The following is an 8,423-nucleotide window of genomic DNA, read 5'->3' on the forward strand; positions in this document are numbered from 1 at the left end:
ACACTGATATAAAAAAATAAGCAACATATCTTCTTCACAGGAGAATTCTAATATAATAAATGCCCAAATCATTGAATACACACTTCTCAAAAGAAACACAAATGGCTGACAAATATGTGAAAAAATTCTTAGTATTATTAGCCACTGGGGAAATACAAATTAAAACTACAAGGAGATATTTTCTTACCCCAGTTAGAATGGCTACGATTAAAAACATAATAATGACTGGCAAGTATGTGGATAAAAAATGTTAAGTAAATAATGTCTTAAGAAAATAACCTGAATTTGAATTAAAAATATGAAATGGACTTACTAACATTTTTCTATATATTTTCCTCTATATTGTAGTAACTAAAAATCTCTAGAAATAGATACTTTTGTGTCTATCTTTATTGTGGTACTATTCACAATACCTAAGATACAGAATCGACATTGGTGCCCATATGTGAATGAATGGATTAAAAAAATGTAGATCTACACAATGGAATATTACTCAACTATAAAGAATAAAAAACTCCTGTGATTTGCAGCAAAATGGGTGGAAGTAGAGGAATTTATTAAGTGAAACAAGCCAGACACAGACAAGTGCTACATGTTCTCTCTCATAAGTAGAAGTTTAAAAAAATTTGCTTGAGTATTGCATAGTGATTATTAAAAGTTTAGAAGGGAAAGATAGGGTGGATTTAAAAAATGCTCTATTTGCTCAGTATACAGTGTATACATGTGGTGAAATATCACACTGACCTCCATTAATGTGTACAATGTTATTCAAAAATAAAATAGAAAAAATACAGAATGTTAAGAGGGTAAATCTTATGTTAAGGATCCTTACACCGCCCCCCCCCACACAAGCAAACCTGATACAAAAACAAAGGAACAGAAGGAGAGTGCTGTCTGTCTGTTACCTTTACTGTAGTGAAACTGTCATGGGTGTTTGCATGTGTCCAAGCTCACCAATATGTGCACATTAAATATATGCAATTCTTTGCCTGCGAATTACACGTCAGTAAAGTTCTTAGAAATAAATATGTTATTCAAAAGATAAAAAGAATAAAAGGAAAAGAAAAAAGAAAAGAAAGAAGAAGAGAAAGTGGGAAATAGAAAAGCACCATGATTTTCACATTTTGGGGAGATAGCTAGAAGAGGCATATTTGTACTCTGAGTAACTACTTTGAAGATAATGATATATGTGTGTGTGTGTGTGTGTGTGTGTGTGTACTATAAGTGTATTAACTATTCTTATTCTCTTATTATTTTGTTATGAAATTTTGTTTTATTTTCACATAAAATAAAAAAAGAAAGAAAAGCACCATGAAAATGCAGGGAAATAATCACCACAGGCCAGATCCACTAATTGATATCAAACAGCATTTTCTTTTAGAAAACTGAAAGGTGCTTTAAAGATTTACAATTTAGAACATGTAACTTATCTTTAAATATTAATTTTAGAAAACACTGAAATTAAATTCAATACATTTTAATTATCAAATTGAATTCATAGTTAGAATTGTTTGGGGCAGTATCATATAATAGGGATTTTATATCCAAGACATTTTCATTTGTAATTTTTTTCCACTGTTGGACAATTTTTTATAAACTTAAAAAAGCTAATAGGGGCCGGAGGTTTAGCTCAGTGGTTCCACCACCTGTCTCACAAGCGCAAGGTCCCAAGTTCGATTCCAGGTACCAAAAACAAAACAAAACAAAACAAAAAACTATTGTACATGTTTATGATGCATAATGTGAAAATTTCATGTATGTATACAATGTGGAATGATCACATGAGTTTAGTTAGCATTTCCTCTTCTCATCTATCATTTTGTGTTGAGAACCTTCAAACTCATCTCTTCTATGTATTTATAGAATATATAGTAAATTGTTGCATAATCACCCTGCTAAGTTGTAGAACACTTATACTTTTTCCTCCTATTTATATTATAGCACCCATTATCTGACTTCCCTTCTTCTCCCCATTACTATTTTCCAAACCTCTACCATCCATTATTCTATTTTCTATTTCTATGAAATAAGCTTTTTTTACCACCCACATACATTTTCATTTTATCTACATTTGTTCTTCTTTCATGATAAATGAGATGATTACTAAAAAGTGTATTCATCAACATCTCAGAAAATACACTATTCAAAAGAGCAAATATTATTAAAACAATTTGTATTACAAGGCTATCTAATTTCTATAAAAGAAAATATATTTTAATATATTTAATATATTAAAATATATTTTATTGTTTTTATATTTATTTATGATTTCTAAATAGAAATATATTTTAATTTCAGAGGAGAAATATTGGTTTCTGAATTTTTAAAGATGAATCAATATAAATATTGCTTGTTTTTTGCTTAATAAATACGTTAAATTAGGGCTAACTCCTTTAATTTTTTGGTTGACAGAAATTGATCAGAGTTACTTAAGCAAACTACATTGGCTTACCAATTCCCTTTTATATTAATAAAATCCATGTAGAATAGCCTTTTGTATCCTGAAAGCAAACACAAACATTTCATTCACCCTGTACTAGATTACCAGAAAATAAACGTGTATTTTATGTATAGAGCACAAGAATAAAAGGAGCAGAAAAAAAAATAAAGTTTCTAAAGATTTGAAGTTTAATATTTCAACAATGAAAAGATTATGATCCTGCTCATCTTTTTTTTCTGCCCAGCATTGAATGTATTTGTATATGAATAGTGGAGAGACAGAAATATTTTCTGCTGACCTTATTTTTATTTATTTTTTTTTTGGTACCGGGGATGGCCTTGACTTACTGTATTTACACAGTGTTCACCAGTTCCTGAAAACATAAGTGTAAAGTACAAATTTTCTTTTTGACAGTTTATTGTATGAAAATAGTTTCAATATTTCAAGGGAGAAAATAAGGCAAATGAATGAGACAAGAAACAAAATGTATGGAAGGAAGGATGGTTAAGAATAAGGTCAGCAGAGGGCCGGGGATTTAGCTCAGTGGTTTCGCCGCCTGCTGCGCAAGCGCAAGGAACCAAGTTCGATTCCCGGTAGTAATACAGTAAGTCAGTTTAATCAGACAAAAGCAGCAGAATATTTCCGCAGTAATCAATGTAGATGACATATATTTTTCACAAATAAAAGAAGGAAAGAGGATAGTGATTTTCTACAGAATACCATTCTGCTTATAGAACACTTCAATAATCCAGTCATATCTCTTTCCTGGTATACTTCCCCAAAATGTATAGACTCAATCTAATTGTAAGAAAACATGACAAACCTAAACTGGAGGACACTGGATAAAGTCACTGTAGTGGATCCTGCTATACTGTAGAAAAATCTGCTTCTACAGTCCAGTAGAACTTGACATAAAACCTGGACATAGGATATGAGACTCCCGTGTTCACCCCCTTCCACCGGGCCACACAGACTCTTATACAGAAACCTCAGTGCAAAAGGAGGGTTTGAGCAGCAGGGTATAGGGGATAAGATGTCAGCATGTGAAAAGTTTGTTTAGGGAGGAAAAACCCCATTATTCTAGCTGACTATCTTCACAAACATAAAATCTAGAAGACTGCTTAAGGTAATTTGAAGCCACTAAATACCTTTAAGAATGAAAAACTCAATATTTACTGAACACTTATGTGCTGGCCATTTTGAAAAATGCTTGTAAATACAAATGTATTGAATATCTATTGCTTTTTCCACTGGAAATTTCTCCTTTGGTAATGTTATTTCCTCTCCTCCCAGACCACCTGCCCCTGCCCCATCCCATCTCTCTCACTGATAAAAGATATATATATATATATATATATATTTGTAATAATCATATTATAACATGTTATAAACTGACCCAACCCCATTGGTCACTCTTAGTTCATTTTAATGGTGGACACTAAACTGAGTCAGTGAATCTTTTCTTAATTTGGACTTGAAACTAAGAGTTGTGTATTGAAGCAATAAAATTTGAACAATGTACAAAATTATATTTTATGCCTCAAGGATTAGGAAAAATGTAGATGTCTTATGTAAGAGATAATTAGACAAACATGAAAGGGGAACATAGATGAAACATAGGGTGTTCTGATATTGCTTAAATATTCTGGTTACAATTATTGTTGGAAGTTCAGATATACTCATATTTTTGATCTAACAACATAGTCTATAATCTTTGAAATAAATATCCATATTTTGCTAGTTGGAGCTTTGTTTCAGCCATTTGCAAATAAAAGAATTAATACAATGGTCTTTGCTTTCATACAATAATTCTGGAAGTGCTATGTAGGACATTTTAAGACAAAAGTGAGTAATACTGGGAATAAAAAGAGGAAATAGGAAAAGAGGTTAGATAAAAATGGATTAGGTTTGATGAAGTAGAGCTGAGTAGGAGTCCATTTGTAAGAAACACTGTGTTACAAGATTTCAGATCAGTGAAAGAAATGGGCAACAGTGTTTGAAAAAAGAGCTCGAAAAGTAAGCATGGGGTAGAGGAGAGAGCTAGACAAGAAGCAGTTAGGGAGAAACAGGTCTAGAATTAAGCTACAAATAAGAGAAGGAAAGAAGTAATAGTGATTAAAGATTTGAAAGGTTCTGAAACATGAAAGAAAAAGTGGAAGGGGAAAATGAAATAATGGTACTCATGTGGAGAACCATACAGACCTCTAGTAGATCACTTATTTGGAAATCTGAATAATAAAATTATCCAAATAATGGAATTGTTTTGAAAATGGTATTTTATAGTCATCCATTTAAAAAGGAAATTGCCAATGTACTATTTTAAAAATGCTTTTCTGCAGCAATAATGATGCAATGATGGCATGATTTGTTTTCCCTAGGTCTTAAACACTTGGTCCATGAGATTAACTTTGCCCAAACCACGGGATGTGCAAGGGAACCATGACTTAACAGAAGCAACATCCTAGTGGTCTGATTGATCAGATTTGAGAAATGGTAGTTCCTATTGTTATGTCTCCATAGTTAAAATTTTTTTCAAACATTAAATTACTACTATATAAATGTCTATTATATGTTATATATATTTTACTATTTATAAATGTTTTCATAATAGTAATTTAATACTTAAAAATATTACATGTGAATAATTTCTTATTCTATGAGGAATAGGGAATCTAAGGGCTAAAATTTGAGAGATGATAGGGCTACATCATGTCAAGCAATAGGAGCATAAGAAACTTTGGGAGTTATACAATTGTAGTAGAGTGTTCCTCTCAAAACAAGTTAGATTCTGTTCCTTCCAGTTAATCATCTTTAAAATGAGTTTCAAGTTTCTAGGAAAGAGCATGGATATGAGGGAATCAACATCAACAATTTTACCTGTGACTACAAAATGAGCAATAGCAATCTTCCAGGAGCCACACTGAGGACCTGAGATTGTTAACTGTGATATGTCAACTAAAATTGATCAACAAACAAACTCCTAGTAGATTCCTGGAGCATTTCTGGTTGTGTCTGAATAATTGCTATGTATGCCACAAACTGAAGAGAGAAGACCCACCCCAGGTGTGAGTGGTACCAACCAGCAGACTTGTAGCTTGGATGGAATAAAAAGGGAAAAGCAGAAAGAAATCTTCTTTTTGCTTCTTCAGAGGAGTTCAAGTCTTCATCATTGCCTTTGCATATTCGTCTCCAGTTCCTTCAGACTTCCAGGATAAACTCTTCATCCTTGCATTGCAGACCCTTCAGCTTTCTGAAATGGTCTTGCACTGGGCTCTGCAGTGATCTCTAGACCTCTGACCTTCACCTGGATTCTCTAGCTCTCTATCACATCTACATCTTTTTGCATTCTTCTACCCCTCATTCCACTTGTGATCATTGTTAGACTACTTAGTAAATCCATTATATCATCATTTATATCATATCACATCCTATCATATAATATCATATCATATCATCTGTTCCCCTAGTAAAACCCTAAAACAGGATACATTTATTTTGTTTTTCAAAGAGAGTATTAAATAATACAAAAACCCCAAAATATGTCTAAAGACATATTATTTCTCTAATCCTGTCCATCTGTTTCACACATTGCCAAGAATGAAGGGATGAATGCATTCAAAGTGAGAGGGAAGTACTTTGAGGGAGCTTTTACTATAGTAATTTTTTAAAAATTGAAGCATTCTCCGTATGTTTTGATTACACCTCCTAGTATGTAAAATATGTACTTCTACAGATAGTCCCTGAAGTTCAATGGGACAACTTAATGTTTCAACTCGATGATAGTGTGAAAGCAATATGCATTCAGTAAAGGAACATATTTTGACTCTTGAACTTTGATCTTTTCTGGGGATAGAAATGTGTGACACGATGATCTCTTGTGATGTTGGACAGTGGTGGCAACTCACAGCTCCTAGTCAGCCTCACAAACACAATGATACATAACTAATACTCTATAATGTACTCTGCTGCTAGCAGTTTGGGGGTGTAGGTATTCAATAAATCACATGAGATATTCTACACTTTATTATGAGACAGACTTTGTGTTAGTTAATTTTGCTGAACTTTGGATTAATATAAGTGTTCTAAGCCTATTTAAGGTAGGCTAGACTAAGCTATGGTGTTTGGTAGGTTAGGTGTATTGAATGTATTTTTCATTTATGATATTTTCTACTTATAATGGGTTTACTGGGATATAAGTGTACTATAGATTGAGGGGCATTGTATGTAAATATAAATATCCACATACACATATATACACACATAAACAAAATAAGGAATTGATTCATGAAGTTATGAATTGTGAAGAGTTTCAAGTTATGCAGTGAACAAGCTGGAACCTTAGGAGAGCCCATGGTATAAGTTTAAACCAAATTCATAGAATCAGTGGTATAAGTCCCAGTTTTAGAGCAGGAGGAAATCATTCTTCCAGCTCAAGTGGTCCAGCAGTATAAGTACTTTCTGATTCATCCATTTTGTTCTAGTCTGGTCTTTAGTGTATTGGATGAGACCCACCCACAGGAGGAAGATCTTGTTTATCAATGTTAATGTCATCTTCACAGACACACCCAGAATAGCATCTGATCAAATTTCCAGGCTTTCCAGGGCCTTATCAAGTCGACCCATAAAGTTAGCCATCACAGTTGAAGAAATAATCATTTTTAATTGCTTTACCAAATTCCTTCTCTTGTTTTGTCTACAGAATGACTAGAAGAGTGCATGGAAAATATTTAACTCAGATTTAAAAAAAATAAGTTATACTTAAAAATGATGAGAATTTTGAAAAACTTGCTTTAAAATCTACTGCTTGTCATGCTTTTAATCTCTTCTATTTTCTTAGAGATTTTACATACTAAAAGCAATGTCAAGTTGGGTATAGTTAAGTAGAATAACAAATCTCTGGATTTTTGTTTACAGTATTCTTTAAAGACTTCAGTAGAGGTTTATGCATTCTGTTTCACTGAGATGTGTGCCTGTTTTTAAATGTGTTTCATTGTCCTCTGGTTATATAATGAGCTGCTGTAATTTTTATCATCAATTTCTTCTTTTTCTTTGTATATGTATTTTTATGCCTGACTTCCTAACATAAAATTTCACAAATATAAGCTGAATAAAATTAGCTAATGTATTGCCCAAATGGAAAATATTACCCCCTGAAGATTACTTTGTTTCTTCAAGAAGCACACCATCTACTTAATTTTAGTCTATTTTTCTTAAAGAAGATAGTTTTATACCAGCTACTTTTATAATTATTTGTATGATTTTTAAAAATATGAAAATGGAGACACTTCCTTCAAATGAATGAGAAATGTAGAATTTTTTTGAAAAATAAAAATAATTTACTTAAAACATCTCTCTCTCAGGGTACATTTAGACAGCATGATATTTTGAGACTCATTAGCATTTCTATTTTGGATTCATTAAGCATAGAATCCTACTGGATAAAATATGTATGCATACATGCATGTATGCTTTATTTATTATTTTGCGTTTGCAGAGAAAAAAGGTCCAGAAAAGGACAAGAGAATATGGCATTCAAACAAATGGAAAATTCTTGGAAACAATTTTCATATTACTTCCCTGAGTAGTTCATAGAAAAGTAAGACTGCATACTTCAAAAAAGAGGCACTACTAGGTTTGCAGAAGTTTATGGGAAAAACTAAGAAAATAAGTTTGTTGTTTACAACTTTTCATATACTATGATAAATTACAGTTATTTTGTTCTCATTATTGAAGAGATGATAGTAAAATCAGAGACCTTAGGAAAAAAAACCTTGAGAAACTCTAATAAAAAGAGCAACTCTGAGTTCACCCACTGGGTCAACCTCTTGGTCCCCATTTGAATTGGAAGGCTGAATGTTATCAAATACTTTACATTATTGAATGAAGCTGAAGGTTGAAATTTTGTTTGTGAAGTCCATTTTTGTGCAGTGAGAAATAATGCAAAATATGTAAATGAAAACATTCTGTGAGCCAAAATATATGG

This window comes from Heterocephalus glaber, unplaced genomic scaffold (assembly GCF_053883595.1).
Source record: "Heterocephalus glaber isolate CG9 unplaced genomic scaffold, H.glaber_assembly_v1.0 deba00000818, whole genome shotgun sequence".
Lineage (NCBI taxonomy): Eukaryota > Metazoa > Chordata > Mammalia > Rodentia > Bathyergidae > Heterocephalus > Heterocephalus glaber.